The sequence below is a fragment of the Triticum dicoccoides genome, chromosome 5B, assembly GCF_002162155.2.
Source record: "Triticum dicoccoides isolate Atlit2015 ecotype Zavitan chromosome 5B, WEW_v2.0, whole genome shotgun sequence".
NCBI classification, from domain to species: Eukaryota; Viridiplantae; Streptophyta; class Magnoliopsida; order Poales; family Poaceae; genus Triticum; species Triticum dicoccoides.
In genome coordinates this window covers 157,313,231-157,335,785 of record NC_041389.1, presented here as the reverse complement: position 1 = coordinate 157,335,785, position 22,555 = coordinate 157,313,231, and positions in this window count along the sequence as shown.

The following is a 22,555-nucleotide window of genomic DNA, read 5'->3' as shown; positions in this document are numbered from 1 at the left end:
CACACACACACACGCACCCCTCCCGACACACACACTTAGACTCCATCTCTCTCTCTCTCACACACACACACACTAAGACTCCATCTCTCTCTCCTCTCTCTCTTTCTCTCTCTCACACACACACACCACACACACACACACTAAGACTCCATCTCACACACACGTGCTCCAGGCAGAGCATTTGTTCCTACCACCCTTCATCCAACCTTACCCGTATGATAAACAATCACCTTTATTTACTTGCATAACATGGATAGATTCCACTTTACTTTAGTAGTCAGCAAACTTATCATCTGTATACCCTTATAAAAAAACGAGTTGGCGATGATGGTGTGCCTGCCATCTTGTAATACAGACCGTATGATCTATATCTGACGGATAGGAAGCAAACTATGATAATTTTACACATCATTATCTCCTACAACCTCATTGGTCAGCAATTAAAAAAGGAATAAGTCACTGGAAAAATCTAGCATGCATGGTGGCCGCTGCCGCCTGCCGGCGCCGTCCATCCCCTTGCCTCCGCCCATTCCGACCACCAGTCACCACCACGCTCCACTCCTCCTCGCCTTATCTCTCATCTTTCATTTTTTCGATGACATTCTCGAGATACCAGTTTTCCGATAAAAATCTCGAGATATCATTAGTTTTTACACATGGGATTACTCTTGCATGGGTCAATTACAACAGGTGTTTTTGTAAAAAAAATGCATATTGATGTTCCGTGCAATGCACGAGAATCTTGCTTGTAATTATATAACGCAAATCACGAGCAGGAAGTGACATTTTTTGACACAACCACGTTAACATGGCCACGAAATCACGAGCAGGAAGGAGAAGTGAAGCGGGCTGTGGAGTAACGTTTTTTACCACAAATTCTTAGGAAACTGAGTGCAATAATTGAGTAGTTTTGCGAACTACCATTACTACTACACCTGAAACGGTTCAAAACCTATACTCCCTTGCCAGCGCGCGCTTCCCGCGTGAAACGGTGAGCGTCGCCCTGGAGCGTCAGTGCCGCATTAATGCCCAGCCAGAGCGGTGGCGACCTCTCACTGGCGCCGGCTTTGAAGTGGCGCGACGGCCGAGAGAGCGCCGCTTCCCGGTGCACGCGACTGCTCCGCGTCGAGACTGGCCATAGGCCTTGTTTGGATCCATGGGTTAGAGTTAGTTTGAGCTAGTTGGGGCTCAAATGGCCCTAAAGTATCCAAGCATGAGGGTTTACATTGGAGCAAGTTGCACCGAACCCACCAAAAAAAACTATCCCACCCAAGAAGTGCTAACGGGAGATAGTTCTCATTGGGACCACTTTTCTCTCTCCATGAAGTGCATTTATTGTCAATCTAACCCTGTCACCCAAACATGTCTTTGGCTACAGTTTGTTCAGGGTTAGTCATGAGTTAGTCTAACCTCTAGCTAAGTTAGAGTATCAAACAGGAGTAGTATAGGACATGCAAGTTGCTCAAAGCATACATGCAAATTCGTACATGAAAGGATTTTTTTCTTTTTGAAAACGGAACGTGAAAGGAATTTTTTTAGAATGCTCTTGGCATGTCGCTAACATGTGATAGTTAACCGACCTCAATAGACGGCAGAAACGCCAGCCCGCCACACTTTGATAGAGACGAGGAGGGAGAAGCGATACAGGCTACTGGATTACTAGAGATAGGTGTCGCACGGAAGCCAAGAAATATGGTGATAGCATGGGTTAGCCATGCACTAGTATGATGTAACTACACTGGGCTGCCGTGCGTCGTACTCTTCCAATCCACTGTGGAGATGATTGGTTAATTTTATATCGCTGAATAATATTGAATATTATGAGTGCAGACGCTCCACCATGAGGTTTCTTGCTCCTTCTCGGTCGTCCGGAATCTATGTTCTTCCACTCTATTTTTTACGTGAGCTTTGTTCATCCTTTTGCCAACACGCGAGACATCTAGCATCAAGGCGCACGTGTTATGCAATGATCGTTCCATCTATATGAAGAACACGTGGCACTGGAACTATGAGACGGACATGTACCCAGGAGTGGATGTACGAACCTGAGTAATGTAGCGCAGTAAGTGAAGTAGAAAGGCACAAATGGTATGAACATGCGTGGCATACACGTTGTGTTTGGTTGCATTCTCATCTCAGCATAGTTGTTCACTCTTCATGCATGCTCAACTCAACACCCCTCTTCATTCATGCTCTCTTCATGCATGCTTCTAGTTTATTTGTGCTAAACTAGTGTGGACTCATGCACCCTCCATACACTCTACCAAACACCCAAAAGTAGGTCGAGAAGGGAACTCTGGGGCGGCATTTGTCTCTTACTACGTACTACCACTAAATGTTGTACGTGCAATGCACGGTGATGTTATGGAGTACGTGCCTAAGTACTCTAATACTACTATATTAGTTGGAGGCACATATTAACTTTTATATTTGTTTACATGTATGCCCCGAGACCTTCCAACTAGACGTGTCTTTCTCTCCAGGTCGCACTTTGTATCGTTGATACAACTAAGTACTACTACGTGTGGTCTCCGACCCAGAAGTGGAAGAAGTGGAGACGCTCTACCACGCTGTTTTTTATGCTGGGCTCTACCACGCTGTTCATGTCCCACTCCTTTCGCTGATGTGTGGGACATCCAGCACGTGCCGTGTTTGGCACCCTTCGCCGTAAGAGTTGAAACACTAGCATTCATCAGAAATAAAAAATAATTATAAATCGGCAGTGATACTATTTCTTTGCGAACCAATCAGCAGTGATACTATACCACGCGGTTTCCTTGCTCCTCGATATCGGAAAGAATACTTCCGTTCGCCAACATGTGGGACGTCGACCATCCTGGTCCACTTGCCATGCACGCAGAACTCCAAGGGAGAGTCACCTAGGTCGTGGCGCCTCAGTAACAATGACTAATGAGCCGTCAAATCACAGGCTCACTTCCCACTTTGAAGTTGCTCGGACAAAGGAACCATCATGACTTCGTTGAATTCCGCTTCTTGAAGAAAACTACTTTACTAGCAGTACTGCTAGCTACAATATTTACTCCAACAGAGGCCTCCTTTCATTCATAGGATAGGAATATGAAAATCATAGGAAGTGAGATGACATGCATCTCAATTCCTATAGAGAAAGAGATGCCATTTGATGCATAGGATAGGAATTTTTCCATTTAGTCTAGGCTAATGTACTGGTAATTTGCTCTAAAAACTACAGTAGTAACTAGTAGTACTGGTACATGCTCGTACTCAGACACAGACACACACACTAACTACTACTACTACTTCTCACATGCTGGCCAGACGCCGTAGTTCTCCTTCCCGGCTTTGTCGGTGACACCCCACCGTGCTTGGATCTCCGCCGACCTCTCCGCAGCAGCGCGTGCGTCCTTTTCTTTCTTGCGGCGGCGGGCCTCTCTTTTCTTGAGTGCTTTCTGACTTTTCCGCTCCCTCTGTGCGGCTTTGGCCGCCTCATGCTCTACTGCCCATTCGGCCTTGGCATCTTCAAATTCCTCCCACATAGTTGTGAGGTCGCGAGCGGCGATGAACTCGGCACGTCGGGATGCCATCGCTTCCCTACCATTTTGTGTGCGTTTGTGGGTGGCGAGGAACTCGGCGCGGTGGGATGCCATTGCTACCTTACCGGTGAGTGTGCGGCGCCGTGGCATGAACGACGGTTGGTGAGAGCTCTAGGGTGGAGTGGCCGGAAAACCGTATAGTGCATTGGTTTGTCAAGAGCTCAAGGACAGAAGATGAAGCAAATTAGGATTCCCCTTCAATCCTGGTCATTTATTACCGAGTAAAATGCATTGGCGGTCATCGAACATGTCTTGATAGCTCACTTTGATCATTATATATGAGATATGGTGATGATACGGTCACTGGCTCAGCGTATAGCTCCGTATTTGCATGGTTGACCAGTCAAACAGTTCGCATGCGCCTGAAACGGTCACCGTCTCTCCAGAATGTCAATGCCGCATTCACTAGACTTAACTGCAGGTGCAATTGGTGTGTCACTGACATGCGGGCCAGACGCCGGTTGGGCCCACATGTCAGACACCCAAACGCATCTGCAGTTAAGTCACTGATGCAGCGTCCGCATTCATGCCCGACGAACCTACTCTGGCGCCAGTTGTCCATCCGTCTGCCGCGGCTCATTGCCATTCGCCCACTATATTAACTTGAGCCCCAGCTCCCAACCATAGCCAAGGACCCACACTTATTCTCCTCCGGTCCCTTCCTTCTGTCGGCACCACTTCAACCATGGCCTCGTGGCGCTCTGAAGCTCTCTTGGACGTACTGACGCAGGAGCAGACGAGGGACATCGGCGGCTCCGCTCCGGGCGCGCTCCAAAGCTCTCTTCGACGTACTATCGCAGGAGCAAACGAAGGGGATCGCCGGCACATCCCGGGCCGCCCTCCGCCGCCACAACCACGAAGCCGGCGCGCGTGCGCTGGCGCAGACGGCAGCGAGGAAGAGTAGTACACGGTAGGTCGCGCCACTCTGGTCCCGGGAAGGCCACCGCTACTCCACTCAGTCGACGCCAAGCTTGGTGGGGTAAACATCGGCAGCCGATTAGCCGCTTGAAAGCGACGTGGAGGCGGAAATCTTCATAACCTTGTGCCCCGGCTGGAGGAGGAGGTTATCGAGGCGGATGGGGAGGAGGCAAAGGCAATGGCCGGCTTTCTCGGGTTCATGGCCGGACATGGTGGTCGGGCGCCGGCGATCGTTTAGATTAGGTTTATAGTAGGTTTAGTATGGTTTGTGCGATGTAATGAATTTCATCCAGTTTGTAGGAAAAGTTTTCGAAATGTAATGAGTTTCATCCGGTTAATTTCATCCAGTTAATTTGAAATTTGCTTTGCTTGCACGAATTTCGTCCGGTTAGTTCATATAGTTGTCGAAAGGTATGCGAGCAGCATCGGATGGCATCCATCAGTGTTCTCGGACAGATGCCGGCGTAAATTTGTGGGCCAGCAATGGAGATGCCCTAAATATCATTCTATAATCGCTACTCCCTCCGTCTAGGTGTGTAAGTCATCTTACGAAAACCAAATAATCCCAAAACACTTAGGCATGGTGCATTAACTTCTACCTCGTTTATTGTTTCTTGACATATCAACCAATAAGAGATGAAGGGTGTGCATGCTTTTAATGACTTGAGACTATCAAAGACAACATGCAATGGTTAGTTCATTGCATGCAATGCTATTAATTAGCAAATAAATATTAAGGTCTCTTGTTTTTCCCTCCTCCTTGGTCACGGCGCACAACCTAAGATGACTTACTCACCTAGACGGAGGGAGTAACAATCCTCCATTATTTCGCAGGGAACAGTTATCCCTCGATCAAAATCAGATCCGCGGTGTTTCGCACTCCTCCCGCGTACGAGTGTAAACTCTTGCATACACAAAAATGGAGCAAGTGGACAGCACTGTAGCACGTCATATGACTCGAACTAGCCCGCCTAACAAGCGGGAAAGCACCACCCGCGTCATTTTGTTCTTGATTTCTATCGATCGATTGCGCGAAAATGTTACGCTTCGCAAGTTCTAAAGGAAAAGGCGGCACACTTACGGCTCGTACGCGTCACAACCCTGACAGTCCGGCTCGCACGCCGCTCACCAGAGGGGACACGCGTTGTCTTGCAATTTCACTGGCATGTGGGACCGTAATTGAATAAACCATCGATAGCCGAAATCTAATCGCTTGGCGGGCGTCGGCTGAGAAGAAAGAAACGGGGGAGGGAGAAGAGATCACCCGCCCGCCGCGCACGGACTCCAAGAAATATATGGTGATAATGTGAGGTGGGCCATGCTGGAGTCCGGACCACTTCTGGAGCCCGCTCTCACCACCCTGGCCCCTCAAGACGCTAGCTGCCCGCTGCATGCATAGGAAGTAGTCCCGCTTATGTGGAGGAGAGAGAGGCATTGACAAAGTCAAGGAGTAACAATGGAGACAATAGCTTTCATCAAAAATAAACAATGAATACTCGTTGCTCGTCCTCTATATCGGAAAGAATACTTTCATTCACCGACATGTGGGACGTCGACCATCCTGGTCCACCTGCCATGCACAAAATTATCCTAGTCTACCCCGGTCGTATCGCAGGCCCAACCTTTCCCACCGTAAGTTGTTCGGATGAAGGAACCATAATGACTTTGTTGAATTCCGCTTCTTCAAGAAAACTTACTGTACCCGCAATACTGCTACCACACGCGAAGACTGGGCGACACTGTACCACGTGATATCACTGAAACCCACTAGGCCAAACTAGCCCACCTAGGTCATCTATTTTGGGAACGGAGGGAGTACGTCTCTGCACTGCTATGATTTTGTGTTGCACGTTCTCTGTACTTTTGCTACAATTTTCCTACCCTATGAACCAAATGAGGCCTAAATGTATGTCGACTATTGTCTGATCGATCGCTAAGCCTACAATTTTAGGAGCTAGGGCTATTGGTCGATAGACGAGGGATAAGTATAAGCGTACCACGAGCTCATCAGCCCCAACGTTTCTCTTCGGTGAGTGTTTTGCAAGTACTATAGCTCGCATAGTAGCTAGCCTACTAACACCAAGAATCATCAAACAAGCCCTACTGATATGATAAACAGTTCAAACTTACATCTAAGCATGCCATATATTACATCAAAAGCTGGTGAGGATACATCTGTTTCCATAACTCGAAGAGGGTTCACATGATTCATCGCATGATTCACTATCAAACAAAAGTAGCAAGATCCGCCCACACAAGACAGTGCACTAGCCCTAAGATGGTTTGATAACACGCATCGTTCTGGTAATTAAACACAGGGAAATGGAAACTACGCTGAAGGATTAGCGCGACCAACTATTTCTTGTCATCGATCTCTCGGGCAATGACCACAGCACGAACAGCGGCATGGGAATCGATTTCTAGGGCGATGTCCATAGGACTGACCGCGACATCGGAATCGATCTCTGGGGCGATGTCCACAGGATGGACAGCGGCATCGGAATCGATCTCCGGGGCGATGCCAACAGGACGGGCCACGACATCGGAATCATCAAGGACAACCACCGACACCTGCACAACACTAACATATTAGCAAGCACATTGCAAATAATCAAAAAGCAAGCACATTGCAAATAATCAAAAACCACAACTATGGTAATTAGCCATTATTTTTTACCTTGTGCAGCTCACCGGGGGATCTCATCCCTTCGGGGGCCATCTCCTCGTCCTCGATGGGGGCCATCACCTTGCCAGGGGAATACTGCTTCTCAACGGCGACTATCTCCTCAAACTCGGTCTTGAGCCTCACATAGGTGGCAATCAGAGCTCCTGGGGTAGGCACGTTGGGGCCCTTGCTGTTCTTCCAACTTTCTTTGAGGAGTTCGTCCGCCAACGTCCTCAACTCTTTAGCCAGTGCTTGTTTCTTGGAGTTCTTCATCTCCATGGGTTGGCCCGCCAACATGGTCAACTAGTTGGTCGGTGCTCGCTTCCTGGAAATCCCTGTCCCCAGTGGGTTGTCCGTCGGCAACTCTTTGCCTAGTGCTAAAGGATCCATTAATGAACTAACAAACAAAATGCAATCGAAAGGAAACCACAATCGCAATGAAAACGGGAAAAGAATAGGATGTGAGAATCGGTCGGTGCTTCGCAAAAAGAAGATTATTGGAATGAAAATATAGCAGCATAACTGATTCGCCCACCTTTCCTTCGTCGATAGAGAAGAAAAATGGAAGAAGTGAGTAGCCTGGAGTGAGGTTTTCTTCAAGAAAGGGAAGAAAGGGCTTGAACGAGTGTTCCAATGAAATTATGGTTGCTTCATCCAGTCCAACTTGGAGGCCACCTTACCACTACTGGTAAAGGTGTGCGTTTTGTGATATGATGGGTCATGACGGCCACACCGGGGTGACAGGTGAGTCTCGACTGTAGCACCTCGCTGTGATTTGGTGGATGGCACGCCGGCCCGGATGCTTTGAAATGTCATTAACTTGATTTTAGTCTCTTTAGTATTTGGATCCAATCATGGATGAGGCTAACAAGTTTTAGTCCCACTACTTTTAGTCATGAGACTGAAACATATCCAAGCACTCTCTCAATATTGTGCACCGCGACCAAGGCGGAGAGGAAAACGAGAGAACTACATAATTAATGCATGACTTTAATTAGGGTACTTTTGTAAAGTACGAGATACATTCCTCCAATTGCAAAATGCCTTGGTTCATGAGATTTGAGATTTGAGCCCTATAAACCGGAAGGGAGGGGGTACTGCACACGGTGTAGTCTAGTCACTTGTTTTTTTTGAGCCGAAGTCTAGTCAGTTGTTGAAATCTCTAGAAAGGCAAATACTCCTTTCCGGTTTATAGGTCTGTACTACCCCCTCCGTCTAGGTGTGTAAGTCATCTTACGAAAATCAAATAGTCCCAAAACACTTAGGCGCGGTGCATTAACTTCTACCTTGTTTCTTGTTTCTTGACATACGTATCAACCAGTAAGAGATGAGAGGTGTGCATGCTTTTAATGACTTGCAATGGCTAGTTCATTGCATGGAATGCTATTAATTAGCAAATAAACATTGGTGACCCCAGGAGGAAACGGTGCTAAGCGCGTGGACCTATGCAGAATGAGTATCAACCAATGGATAATGGAGTTTAATTGTTAAACAATAGCAATTTTGTTTCATGCAAGAGCCTGGCTAGTACTCCAAGGAACCGCACCACGCGAGCATTCGCAACTGCCACGTTCGGTTTGCACTTGGCTCTTCGCCTCTTCGGGAAGACGAACAATGATGTTACTCCTACTTCTACAATATCGAATCCACTGCTGCATGTCCGTCCACCTCGTGCGGGAGGGATAGCGTGTAGCGAAAGCTTCTACTTACTGCTCCTGCCTTTGCGTCCATGACAGATGGGCCCAACAGGTGGTTGGCCCACCTGTCATGCAACCAAAGGCAGGTGCAGTTAAGGCACCGGGGCTCAGTCCGCGAGGGAGAGGGCATCGTAGTAATCAAATTTCTCGGTCTTGTACGAGTTGATGCGACACATCAAAGCACTGCATTTGATAAAAGTCTTTTTACACATTTCAAATGGGCTACTTCGTATGTAGGAGTAGACATATTCTGCTTCGTATATACTCCCTCCGTTCCAAAATATAAGTCTTTTTAGAGATTTCACTATGAACTACATATGAAACAAAATAGTGAATCTACACTCTAAAATATGTCTATTTACATCTGTATGTAGTTTGCAGTGGAATCCCTAAAAAGACTTACATTTAGGAATGGAGGGAGTAGTCACTTGTTGCAATCTCTAAAAAGACTTATATTTGGAAACGGAGGGAGTACAACGCATGCATGCATGCCGTGACTTTCCTTTTGATACTTGCATGTGTTGATTTGATGCACCTTGCCAAATTTCGACTATAAATTTAACTAACCAAATTTTCATGCATGTCACAAAAAATCACAGGGATGTTTGGATTGTGACTATGTTTGTCTTATGTTGCCACATTATTTTTCCCACACTTGCCACACTTTCCTAACCTGAGTTGCTCAAATTGTTAGACACACTTTGGCTTGCCTAAGGGAATCTTGCCACAATTTTTGTGTCTATGACATGTGGGGTTCACTACTAATAAAAAAAATCTTGTCTTAGGTGTGGCTATTAAAAAAGACTTATATTTAAGAACGGAGGGAGTAGAAAATATAAATAATAATGCATGTAGGGATGGCAATGGGGACAATCCCTTATGGGGATACTTACAACATCCCCATCCCCATCTATTCCCTATCATCCCATCCCCATCCCCGTTTACATGACTGGGGATGAAATTTCCCCATACCCATGCCCCACTGGGGAACGGGGCGCCATTAGGGTCCCCATCCCCATAAAAAAATGCTCATATACATAATATGGCACCCTATAATCAACATACATACACGGTGTTCTCCTTGTCCTGCTAAGGCCTATCTAGATCGTATTGACTTCTTGGTCATGGTGGCAGCTGAGGTGAGGATGTGAGATAGGTTTAAGGTTCTTTCAGAGCTCTTTTTTTTTCGCAAGTTCGTATTGAATATTTTAAGGTTGACCATAGTATCATAGTTACTAACCGGGTCCCCGATGGGTATTGGGTCTAGGGAATAGGATATCGTCCCCATCTCCATTGTACCCTATGGGGAATAAAATAGTTTTGTAAATATCTCCATGGGGATGTTTTTCTCCCATCCCCACCCCCTAATAGATGAAATCCCCACGGGTCTGGCGGGTATGGGGCCCCATTGCCATCCCTAAATGCATGTTGGGGCAACCCACGTTTCTGCTAATTTTAGCTGTGGGCTTGTTCACAATTTTTACGAGGGGGTGGTTGTTCATTTAGTGGAAGGACTTGTAGTACTACCAGACTTGAACGATACAAAGTGCGACCTGGCACACCATAACACCACTTGGAACAAGCGGGTAGCTATCTCAAAAAAATCAACAACTAAAAAACTGCGACCTGGCATGTAGTAGTACACAATTTTAAACGATTGTTTTGATGGAGTGAAAAAGGTAAACTACCCCACTACTTATATATAGGCCGGAGCCTCCGCGCTGGTTTGCTAGGGCTGCTCTATTCGCACACTCTCATCCTCTCCAGATCTAAACAAGATAGGGGTAGTAACCCTGTCTTTCTCCCTTCAAAACACACTGGCTTTCTATCCTCACCGCTGGTTACAGATCCGGACGTATCCCCCTCTACCGGCGAAGGGGAGGAGGGGCAGCGTTTAGGCCGTCATCGACAGCGAGGGAGGAGACCCACTACCGACCGCACCGTTTTCTCTGGCCGAGCGCCGGTGCCGGAGGTCCTCTGATCCCTTCGTCGTTGCCTGTGGGCGGATCTGGCCTCCCGCCACCCACCTATCCACATCCCGACGACCTTCAGGTATATCTTCATTCAAAACCGCCTTAGCTCTACTTCCCCAGCTCGCTACGTCGCTGCATGTGCATCATTTTCTACCTCTCAGCCCCTCTCGATCGGATGGTCCAACGTCATCTATTTTTTTATTGTTAGAGGTAAAGCTACTTCATGGAGTCAAATCTTGTACTCCTTCCATCCGAAAATACTTGACATTGAAATAAAGTGGGGGTGGGGGAATTTAGTATGTACATCGGACTTGGTACAAACAGGAAGGAAAAGGGATGAAAGTAGTACAGACTAGTCATCCAACCGGTCGCTTGGTCGAAAAGGGAAATATAGGGGTAACGCTGTACACAGTGGTATGACCAGGACTAGATTTGTTATCCACACATAGGAGTAGGTGGCTAGAGTGAACAAAAATGGGACCAACCCAGATATGTTTCTTGGATGTTTGTTTCTCGGGGCAACAAACTATGAATCACCACTTTATGCCCCTGTTTACGTACATGGTGTTGTACTGTTGGTGCACCCACTGTCCCATGCCCTTATACCAAATATTTAGGCTCCGGTCGGAATAAAGGGGCAGAAAACATAGGTCTTGATGAAAATAGAGGAATAGGAAAGGAATGTAGGTATAAAACTATGGAACAGCGAACCGGAGGAAACTCTCAAGAGAATGTGTTCGGATGGACTACTAAATGTACAGATTTGTTTTTTTAGAGTAGCATGCTTGGCAGTATGAGATGCTATTTGTTTATTCAGCTACACTGTGACTACTCTTGTCGTTACCTCACTTACCATACATAGGTTGATTTTTTTATTCCAGCAAACATAGCACATCAACCTGTCTAACGCATGGCAGCGAGCGCCTGCCTCGGGCTTCCGCCCAAAAAAGGAGCAGCACGTGGATGTTTCTAATCCGATGGAATCAGTACTACCAGACCAGATTTCCCATGAAACATTATTCACATTTCCCGTGTTTCGAATGGTTGGAAGGGAAAGAATACCGTAGGAATTGTGTTCCTACAAAATCCTGCACCAAACCTGTGAACCAAACGCGGCCTTAGCTGTTCTTAATATAATGTCCCTGGTAAAAATGAAGCCATGCCATTGTTTTTGCCTGTAATTGTTTGAGACTCTGACAAGTTTAGCCAAATGTTTTTGCCTGTAATTGTTTGAGACTCTGACTGTTTCCTCTTTGCCTTTTTGTGCAAACAGGGATATCCAATTCACCTGGTTGCTGTTGTGACCTTTTGGTGCACTGCACAAAACTCTTCTTAAAAGAAGTGACTTTGGTGTTGTTTAACTGGAATGTCAGATGGAACAATTGGTTCATTTTGGTGGAACTGCACAAAGGGAGATTTGTGTTCCAATCCTCATCATCCATATTGGCGCCATAACCTTCCTTTAGGTAAGAATGATATTTAATGCATGTGTTCATCTCTATTTTGTGACTGCCATGAGAAAATAATGCTGTTTTTTACTAGTACACTTGTACTCCCTCACTGACAAAACCAATTCTGAATTAGAAGGCCAATCCTGTACTTGGTTTCACCAACTGGTGAGGAGAAAGAGAAACAAAGCATGAAGAGGAAGAAGAAGAAGAATAAACAGTGCCAAGGCGATCTTGCTGAAGCCAGAGGCCTCAGTCGAGGCTATTCAAGGGCTCAGGCAACGACTACCTTACATGTGAGATGATCCTCCAGGGAGCCCTTCCACTTCTGCTGTCTCACTTAATTAATTAGGAGCACTTAAGTACCACTAATTTATTACTGCCTTTTCTTGTTGGAGTTAAACAAACCTTTAGTAGGACCCTATGCTGAATCATGTACGTGTGAATGTTTGTCTATGGAGGTGAATCATGTGGTGGAGCAGGGAGGGAATATTATTAGTGTCATGACATAATAGTGCTATTGTTTTGCACGTCAATTTATTCCCACTGGTTCAATGAGGCAATGTTTTGCGTATTGTCCATCATGAATTTGATGCTACTGTTTGAGTAATATGCTAATGTCTTCCTATCCTTTCTCACTAAGCTAATGAAGGTTTCACTTGTTCCTACTTGTGCAAACAGGGATCATGTTGTGCCAATCATACATTTTAGTGGAACTACACAAGACAATACAATGAACTATATCCCAGCCAGTGCTTTAACTCTGCTGGAAGTTCTTGATAATCTTTCGATATAATCTCAGCACTGGTAAACAAGAGTGATTTCAACCATACATTTGAAGTGCACAAAAATATATACTATTGTGTGATTTCAGTGAGTGCTTTATCATCTCTTATGGGACTACATGAATAAGCTTTTTTTCTCAGGTTGGTACGGGCCTAAGGCCTTCATCCATATTAGTTTGCTGTCATCTCTATTTGTATCGTGGTACTGTCATGAGAAACTCCTTTATCTTTGCACTTTTAAGTTTTGCAACCTATGATAAATGGCAATGCTTTGAGTGTTGAGTTGAGCTAATTGGCACTGATTAAATGAACTAATACCTCTCTTTAAGAAAGACTACTATGTTGCTAACTTTACCCATTAAGATAATGAGGGTGCTTCTATTTGTTAGTGTATTGTCACATCCCTAGTTCTGGTATGACCTAGACTAGTTAGTCATGTGTGCATCATGTTTAAATTCCATTTAAATTTGAAATGGGGATTTGTGAAACCCTAATAATCGTTTCTGGAAATGACCCAGATAAAAATTGCTTCAACTTGGCCCAAGTAAATGTTCCTGTTTTTGTCTAAAAATATTGGTTAGAGGTAAAATTCCAGCCAATATTTTTGGGAGCTCAGAAGTATTTATTTTTGGCCATTTGAATTAATGCAGTAAATATTTGCCTTGAATATATATATGTTATATATATAATATATGTCCAAAAATTGTGCCACTTGTTGGGGAGCTCTGGAATAATACCACTAGTTCCTACAAACAATAGCATAAGAAAATAAAATGGTTTAGTATTTTATTTAAACCAAACAAATGTCAGAAAAATAGAAAAAGAAATAAAAGGGGAAAAACCTTACCTGGACCTACCTGCGGCGCAGCTCCTGTGCTGGCCCGGCACCGCGCAGCCCAGCAGCTGGCCCAGCCCACCTGGCCCCCTCCTCTGCCGTGTTCCTCCCTGACAGGAGGACGGGCGCGTGCCCGACGCGCGCGCACCGCCGCACCGCGCCACCTCCTCCCTCCCTGCCTGCCTGTCCTCCCTCTCGTCGCTCTGGATGCTCCATGCGACGCCACGCGCTGCATCGTACCTCTCTCACGCTCTCTCGTTCCTCCCCCTCCCCTGGATCTCTCTCTCCCACCGTGCCCGAACGCTGCCGTCGCCGCCGCACGCCGTTGCTGTAGCCACCGCCTCCCCCTCGCCTCTCCGACACGCGCAGGAGCTCCGCCTCCTCGCTCTGAAGCTCTCCGCCGAGCCACACAAGCCGGAGCGCCCCGTGGAGCCGTCGCCGACGCCATCTTCGCCTCCGACCGCCGTGGATCCCCATCGCCGCCCCACCATGTCCAGTGCGTCCTCGAGCTCGCCGTAAAGCCCATCGAGTCCGCGGTGAGATCCGCCACCGTTCCCCCCTCTCCGCTTAGTCACTCGCGCGCCGTAGCATCGTTCCCTGCCATGGCCGTAGCGCCTCTCCGCCGTCCATGTCACCGTCGTCGTCTCGGCCCACCTCCGCCCAAACCGAGCACCCCATCGCGCTCATGGTGCCACGAGGGTGCCACAGAGCCCCTCGGATGGCCTCCCAGCGCCCTGCACCCCACTCCCGCTCGAGGCCGAACTCCGGCCGCCGCCCCGAGCTCCACTCCGGTGAGCTCCGGCACCTCCGCCGCCTCTCGCTGGCTCCCCTGGATGCGCGGGAGCGCGGGCGACCTCTTGGTGCCCCCAGCCGCCGCTCTCGTGGCCTCCAGCGGGGACTCCTCCGAGCCCCGTGGTCGTCGGCGGCTAAACGCCAGCGGGATTGACCGGGTCAACCCCGCTAACTAACCCCCCCCGGCTAATTAAGTTAGGTTAGTACTAACTAAACTAGATTAGTTAGGTTAGAAACTGACTTATGGGTCCCATTGGTCAGGTTTGACCTGGACCGACCCGTTGACTCGCTGACGTCACGCTGACGTCAGGCTGACGCAGTTATTCATTTTCTGGATTTAATATAAATCAGGAAATTCCAGAAAATGATTCAAACTTCAAAAAATCATAGAAATTCAACCGTAGCTCAGATTGAAATAACTTATATATGAAAAATTATCAGAAAAATGCAATCTTTCCATCTGTACTAGTTTCATGCATGACAAACCAACTTATACATGTTGTATAAGTGAAAACATGTAAATGGCATATATAAGAGCTTAATTTGGAGTTGCATTTGAACCCTTGGTTCAAATGGACTTCATTCAAATTGAATACTAGTTGCATTAGCTCAAACAACATCACATCTACATGCCATGATCATGCATCATATTGTTGCATATGTTGTGTATTGATTGTCGACACCGTTCCTTCTCGATAGGTCCTGCTCCGGAGAGTGTTCCAGAGTACCTGTCTGAGGAGTAGTGCCTTCCTTGTTGATCTACCAGGCAAGCAAACCCCCTTGTTCATTCCAATACAATCCTACTCTCTCGCTCCTGCTCTCAGTTATTGCATTAGGACAACAACGATTCATCTGCTACTTTGTGCTGTGATAGTTGAACCCATTCCTCTACATGACCTGTCATTGCCACAGTAAATAGTTGAAACCCACTAGCATGTGTAGGAGTTGATTGAGCCATGTTGTGTTCGTACCATGCCATGCCTGCTATTGCTTAGACTTGTGTCAGGTCTGATTCATTGGGAATGAATTGGAGTGTTACGATATGTTCTGATGCTGAGAGTGAAGTGTGTGAACACGATTTGGTAAAGGTAGCGGTGAGAGGCCATGTAGGAGTACATGGTGGGTTGTCTCACTGGAACCGTCCAAAAGCACTGAGTTCTATGTATGTTGTCCAATGACTTGATACGACCACACATTGGGATCCTTAATTGACTCTCTCGACTTATTAACCAACTTGATCTCTGTCCAGGAGTCGCAACTAGTTTGTGGTGTTTGTAGGTAGTGCTATTTTTCTACCAAGTGGCACCCAGCAGGGTGGGCTTGGGACAGACTAGGCACACGTGGCCTGGTGTACCGAGTGGCACCCGGATGGTGGGCTCGAGAACCCTGCACACATCGTTTGGGGCCGTGAGCGACACCCCGGCCGGATCTCCTTGCGGATGGAACCCGAATAGGCGATAAACCTGGGCTAGAGTCTTGTGTGGTTAGTCAGGTCGTGGCTGACACCCTCGCCAGGCTTCCGCTTGAAGGTTGCCGAGATACATGACGTGTACATGGCGGTAAGTGGCGAGAGCGTGTGTGAAGAAGTACACCCCTGCAGGGTTAACACGATCTATTCGAATAGCCGGGTCCGCGGTTATGGACTTCTTGGATGCTTACATGGTACATAGACAACTTGAAGTGGATACTATAAAATGCTCAAGACAAGTGTGAGTGCTATGGATGGCCTTCTCGTAGGGAGACGGGAATGAATCCATAGTAGTGTATTGTGTGGTGATTAGTGGACTCGTGTACGCCATATCACCTCAAAGAAGTTCTAGTAGTCGTAGAACAGGATAGCCACTGAGTCAAAGCTGGCTTGCTGCAACTAAACCCCACATTACCCTCTTGATACAAATGCATGTATGATAGGATCTGATGTAAGTCTTGCTGAGTACCTTTGTACTCATGGTGCTTTATTTATGTTTTTGCAGCAGAGACTTCGGTCTTACTAGTGTTCTCGTGGGCTTCGACAAGTAGCTTGTACCTCAGCTACGATCTTGATCGGATGTTGTAGATAGTCAGGCTCTTCAGCCTTTTTCATTTGTAGATGTCTGTACCCAGACATGTAATGCTTCCGCTTGTTGCTTGTTTGCTCTGAATGTTGGGTCATGTGACCCCTCCTTGTAATAAATGCTATGATGGCTCTTCTGAGCCTTTATCTATATGAGTTGTTGAGTTATGTTGTGATGCCATGTTGTATAGCACATACTTGCATTTTATGCATACGTGTAATGTGTATTGCTATGTGTGGGATTTAACTATCTAGTTGTTTATCCTTAGTAGCCTATCTTACCGGGAAATGTCTCCTAGTGCTTCCACCGAGCCCTGGTAGCTTGCTACTGCTCCGGAACACTTAGGCTGGCCGGCATGTGTCCTTCTTCGTTCCTGTGTCTGTCCCTTCGGGGAAATGTCACGTGGTGTCTACCGGAGTCCTGTTAGCCTGCTACAGCCTGGTTTACCGGAGTCCTGCTAGCCCAGTTGCTACAGCCCGGATTCACTCGCTGATGACCGACACGTTCGTTGTTGGGTCATGTATGCCTGTCCCTGTAAGTTTGTGCCACTTTGGGTTTACAACTAGCCATGTCAGCCCGGGCTCCTTATCATATGGATGCTAGCGACACTATCATATACGTGTGCCAAAAGGCGCAAACGGTCCAGGAAAAAGGTAAGGCGACACCTGTGGGGATACCGTGCGTGAGGCCGCAAAGTGATATGAGGTGTTACATGCTAGATCGATGTGGCATTGAGTTGGGGTCCTGTCAGCTTTGGTATCAGAGCCTGACTACCTGTAGGATTACCAAGCCAAACTGGTCGAAGTTGAGTCTAGAAATTCTTTAGTTATGTAAGGGAATTGATTGTGGGAAGGAACGTAAGGCTCTTTTTACTCCTTTACCTCATGGCCTTCTGATCTGAGTCATCCTATCCTTCCTGCGGGGTTAAGGAACTAGGCTTCTCTTCCGTCTATCAGGATCACGTGTTACTACTCCGTAGTTCCATAGGATTGGTTGATCAGAGTCATACCCCAGTTTCGAGTACTTCCGGTGTAGCCTGTTTAGTATGATCTCAGAACCTTGAGTGGTGATGTAGAGTATGTTACTACCCCATTTTAGCAGAATGTCTCATTCTGAGCATTTTACCGCCGTTATGCTGCCGGAATTGCCCTAGGAGTTCGAGAGTTACTAATCTCCTTGTCCTACATTCTATAGCTTATAGTTGATGCTGATTCCGTCCTTGGTTTCTTTTCTCAGGATGTCATCAGTTAAGTGAAGTTCTGTTGCTCGTAGCCAGAACCACGGAGACGGTAGGGATGAGGATCCTCCCGACCAACCTTCGTTGGCAGAGTTCATGTTAGAGATGGAGAGAAACAAGCGTGAGTCTAACCGCTTGTTGGCACGTATTGAGGAGAACACCGCACATCAGTTCAAAGGATCTGTGACCATTCATGACTTTATTCGCTTGCACCCACCTACCTTTCATCATTCCATTGAGCCACATGATGCAGATGACTGGCTCCGTAGCATCACTCATAAGTTGCGTTCCGCGAACATAGCTGAAGATGACAAGGTCACCTATGCCACATACCACCTGGAAGGTTCTGCTAGTATTTGGTGGCAGAACTATGAGGCTATGCTTCCAGCTGGCCAGATTCCTACCTGGAGGGATTTCGCTGAGCTTTTTCGTGAGCATCACATTCCTGAGGCCCTCATCGATCACAAGAGAGAAGAGTTCTGTAGTCTCACCCAAAATCAGATGGCTGTTGATGCTTACAGTAGAGAGTTTGAGAACCTCGCCCGCTATGCCACAGAAGAGGTGTCCACGGACGCCAAGAAGCAGGCTAGGTTCCGGAAGGGTCTCAACCCCAAGTTGCGTAGTGATCTCCACCTGCATCATTGTGATACATTCCAAGCTCTTGTGAACAAGGCCATTAATGCAGAGACAGCTCAGCTCACTTACGAGGAGTCTCGTAAGCACACCCGTGATTTGGGATCTTCTTCCGGCTCCAGTTCTCAGAAGCGCCGGATTTGGGTTCCGAACTCCGCTCTTCCTTCCGGATATTCACCGAGGCCATCCTATGTGGTGCCTCCCCCAGCTCAGTCGTAAGCTCCGCCCAGGCCTACTGGTAGACCGCTTGTCAGTGCGGGTCCACATCCAACTTCAGGGACTTGCTTCACATGCGGGAAGCCAGGGCACTATGCACGTGACTGCTCTCAGACTAGTTATGCTCCACCCCCCACCTGAGCAGTCTGTTGGTCGTGGTAAGCAATCACGCAAGATGATCATTGTCAAGTCAGCTCCCACTGAACGTGGACGCGTGCATCACGTCTCAGCTAAAGACGCTCATGATGATCCAGATGTCGTCCTTGGTACACTCCTTGTCAATTGTCATCCAGCATCAGTTCTATTCGATACTGGAGCATCTCATTCTTTCATCTCCGAAGGCTATGCTCGTTTGCACGACATGTCATTTGATATGCCAACTCCGCTTGAAATTCAAACCCCAGGGTCTAGATGGCAAACCACCAGAATCAGCTATGGTAATGAAATCCTTGTTGATAGACTTGTATTTCTTGCATCACTTGTAGCCCTCAAGTCCTCAGATATGAACACCATCTTGGGTATGGACTGGATGACAGCTCATTATGCCAAGATTGATTGTTACACCAGGTCCGTTCAGCTTACACACCCGTCTGGCAAGATAGTCACTGTCTCCACTAGAGTTGCAAAGCGTCAGCTCTATTCACTTAATGCCAGCCCTCTTCCAGACCTTGAAGATATCCCGGCGTTTAGCCGCCGGCGAGGCCAGACACGGCGGAGAGAGTGCATTTGTGCATTCCGGTGGCCAAATGAGCAGCGGAAGCCATCTACGTGTAGCTGGGAATGAGCCGCAGCTCTTGGTGGTGGTGGCTGAGCTCGGGGTGGCCGGAAAAGTCGCCGGCGACGACTTTGGCGGTCGCCGGAGTCGGGTGAAAACAAATCCGAGGCTACGGGGCACGGCGAGGCACGTGGTGAGGTGCGTTGGGCCACTGGTGACACGGTGAGTGCGTTAGACATGGTGAGGTGGCCGGTGGTTGGCCGGAGACACGTCGGCGACGAGCTCGGCGGTGGCGCGTGCGGTGAAGCTCCGTGCGCTCGCTATGGTGCACGAGAGCAAGAAAAGAAAGGGGGAGGAGGTAGCCAGGCTCACAGCGGTCTTGAGGAAGCTGACGGCGCGGTCGGGGACGAGCTGGTGCAGCGGCGACGGTGAAAGGGATCTCCGGCGGTGGCGAGGTCGAACGAGGTCGGTGCAGTGGCTTCGAGGCAAGCGAGCGCTCGGGGCTCGGCTTGCTCGACGAAGAGGAGGGCGGCAAAGCTCCTAGACACGGTGGCGCGGCGCAAGGTTGACGGAGAGCACGACTACGGCGGTGGTGCGGCGGCGGTGGCGTCGGCCATGGTGCGGGAGAGCGAGGGAGAGGAGCTGGGGAGGAGGGAGCGTGTCTGTGAGCTCGAGGGGGAGATGGGCGATCGATTCAGGGCGGCAGAACAACGAGAGGAGGAAGCAGCACGGCAGGCAGCTGCGTGGCGCGCTGCGGTGCCGACGTCGAGCACCTTGGCTGCCTGCCTGGCGAGGCCAAGCAGCTCGCTGGAGCGGTGGCTGGGCTGGGCCGGCTAGGTGGGCTGGCTGGTGGGCTTCCAGGTTAGTTCCCTCTCTCTCTTTTCATTTCTGTTTTTTTATTTATTTCTGTAGCTTCGTGGACTTTCTAAAAATACCTAGACAACTCCAAAAATCCCCAAACTGCTCATGCCCACTGTTTAAAATATAAACAACATGGAACATTTTAGTTTAGGATTATTTGAACATTTAAAATATTTTATAAATTTTAAATGCCCAAATTCAAATACTTATGATTTAATTCAAAGACCTTAGGATGACCTAGAAAATTGTGCACCACTTTTGGCAAAGGTTCTGAACCAAGACAAAAATGATGGACATTTTAGAAGGGCATTTCAGGTTCATTGAAAATATTTTTAGTAAACCCTAGTTGGTTTCAGAGGGGGCTGGGGGTTCTGCCATCCCCACTTCAAGTTTCTGTTAAATGAAATAGACATATGCAACACTCTAATGCATGAACTAGCTAGGGTGTGACAACTCACCCCCACTCAAAAGAATCTCGTCCCGAGATTTAGGTTCCTCCGGGAAGAAGGCGGGGTACTCAAGTCGAAGATGATCCTCCCTTTCCCAAGTTGCTTCTTTCTCAGAATGGTGCGACCATTGAACCTTGAGAAACTTGATATTATGTCGTCAAGTGGTACGCTCGACTTGATCGAGGATACGAACGGGGTATTCTCGATACGTGAGATTATCTTGAAGATCAAGCATTTCGTGGTCTACTCCACGAATAGGATCCGAGAAGCAACGCCTGAGTTGAGAAACGTGGAAGACATCATGGACTCTGGAGAGATGCGGAGGTAGTTCCAATTGGTAGGCAACTTCTCCTCGTTTGGCGAGAATGCGAAAAGGTCCAATGTAGCGAGGAGCCAATTTGCATTTGATACTGAAACGATGGGTTCCCTTCAGAGGAGTAACCCGAAGGTAAGCCTTCTCGTCAACCTCGAAAGTCATAGCCTTATGTTTTCGGTCATATTGACTCTTTTGACGAGATTGGGCTGTTTTCAACTTTTCACGAACGATGCGAACTTGATCTTCTGCTTCCTGGATCATATTCGGGCCAAAGAATTGTCTTTCCCCGGTTTCTGACCAGTTAAGAGGCGTTCGACACCTTCGTCCATAGAGAACTTCAAAAGGGGCTTTACCCAAGCTAGATTGATAGCTGTTGTTATAAGCAAATTCGGCAAATGGAAGGCATTTCCCCCAATCCATTCCGAGTGAGATAACAGAAGCTCGAAGCATGTCTTCTAGGATCTGGTTGACGCGTTCTACTTGACCACTTGATTGAGGGTGAAAGGCAGTGTTAAAGGAAAGGCGGGTTCCCATAGCATTTTGGAAACTTTCCCAAAATCGAGAGGTGAAGAGACTTCCTCGATCTGAGTTAATTTCCAGTGGAACACCATGGAGAGACACTATTCGGGAGATGTACAAGTCTGCTAACTGACTAGCGGTTATACTCTCGCGAACAGGTAAGAAATGAGCCACTTTAGAAAGACGATCGATAACGACGAAGATAGCATTATTCCCTCTCTTGGTCCTGGGAAAACCGGTGATGAAATCCATACCAATTTTATCCCATTTCCATTCGGGAATAGCTAAGGGTTGAAGGGTGCCAGCAGGCTGTTGATGCTCTGCTTTTACACGACGACAAACGTCGCAATTAGCAACAAATTGAGCAATGTCTCTCTTCATGCTAGTCCACTAGAACCTCTGGCGTAGGTCCTGATACATCTTAGTGCTACCGGGATGAATGGTGAGAGGAGATTCATGAGCCTCCCTATGGATCAACTTCCGTAAGTGTTGGTTCTTGGGAACCACTAGACGGTTCTCGAAATACACAACACCACGATCATTTGTAGAGAAACATTTAGCATCTCCGCTAGCAATGTTCTCCTTGATTCGAGATATTCCTTTATCTCGTTTTTGGGCAGCGATGATTTGATCCGTAAAAGTAGGTTTCGCCACCAAGGTGGAAAGGAATCCTTGAGGAACGATGTGAAGATTAAGCTTCCGAAATTCCTCGTGGAGAAGTGGTTGACTTTGTTGCAACATCAGATTGTTGCAATAAGATTTTCGACTTAGCGCATCAGCCATGACATTGGCTTTTCCCGGGGTGTAAGTTATCCCTAAGTCGAAGTCTGTGATCAACTCGACCCAACGTCTTTGCCTGAGATTCAAATC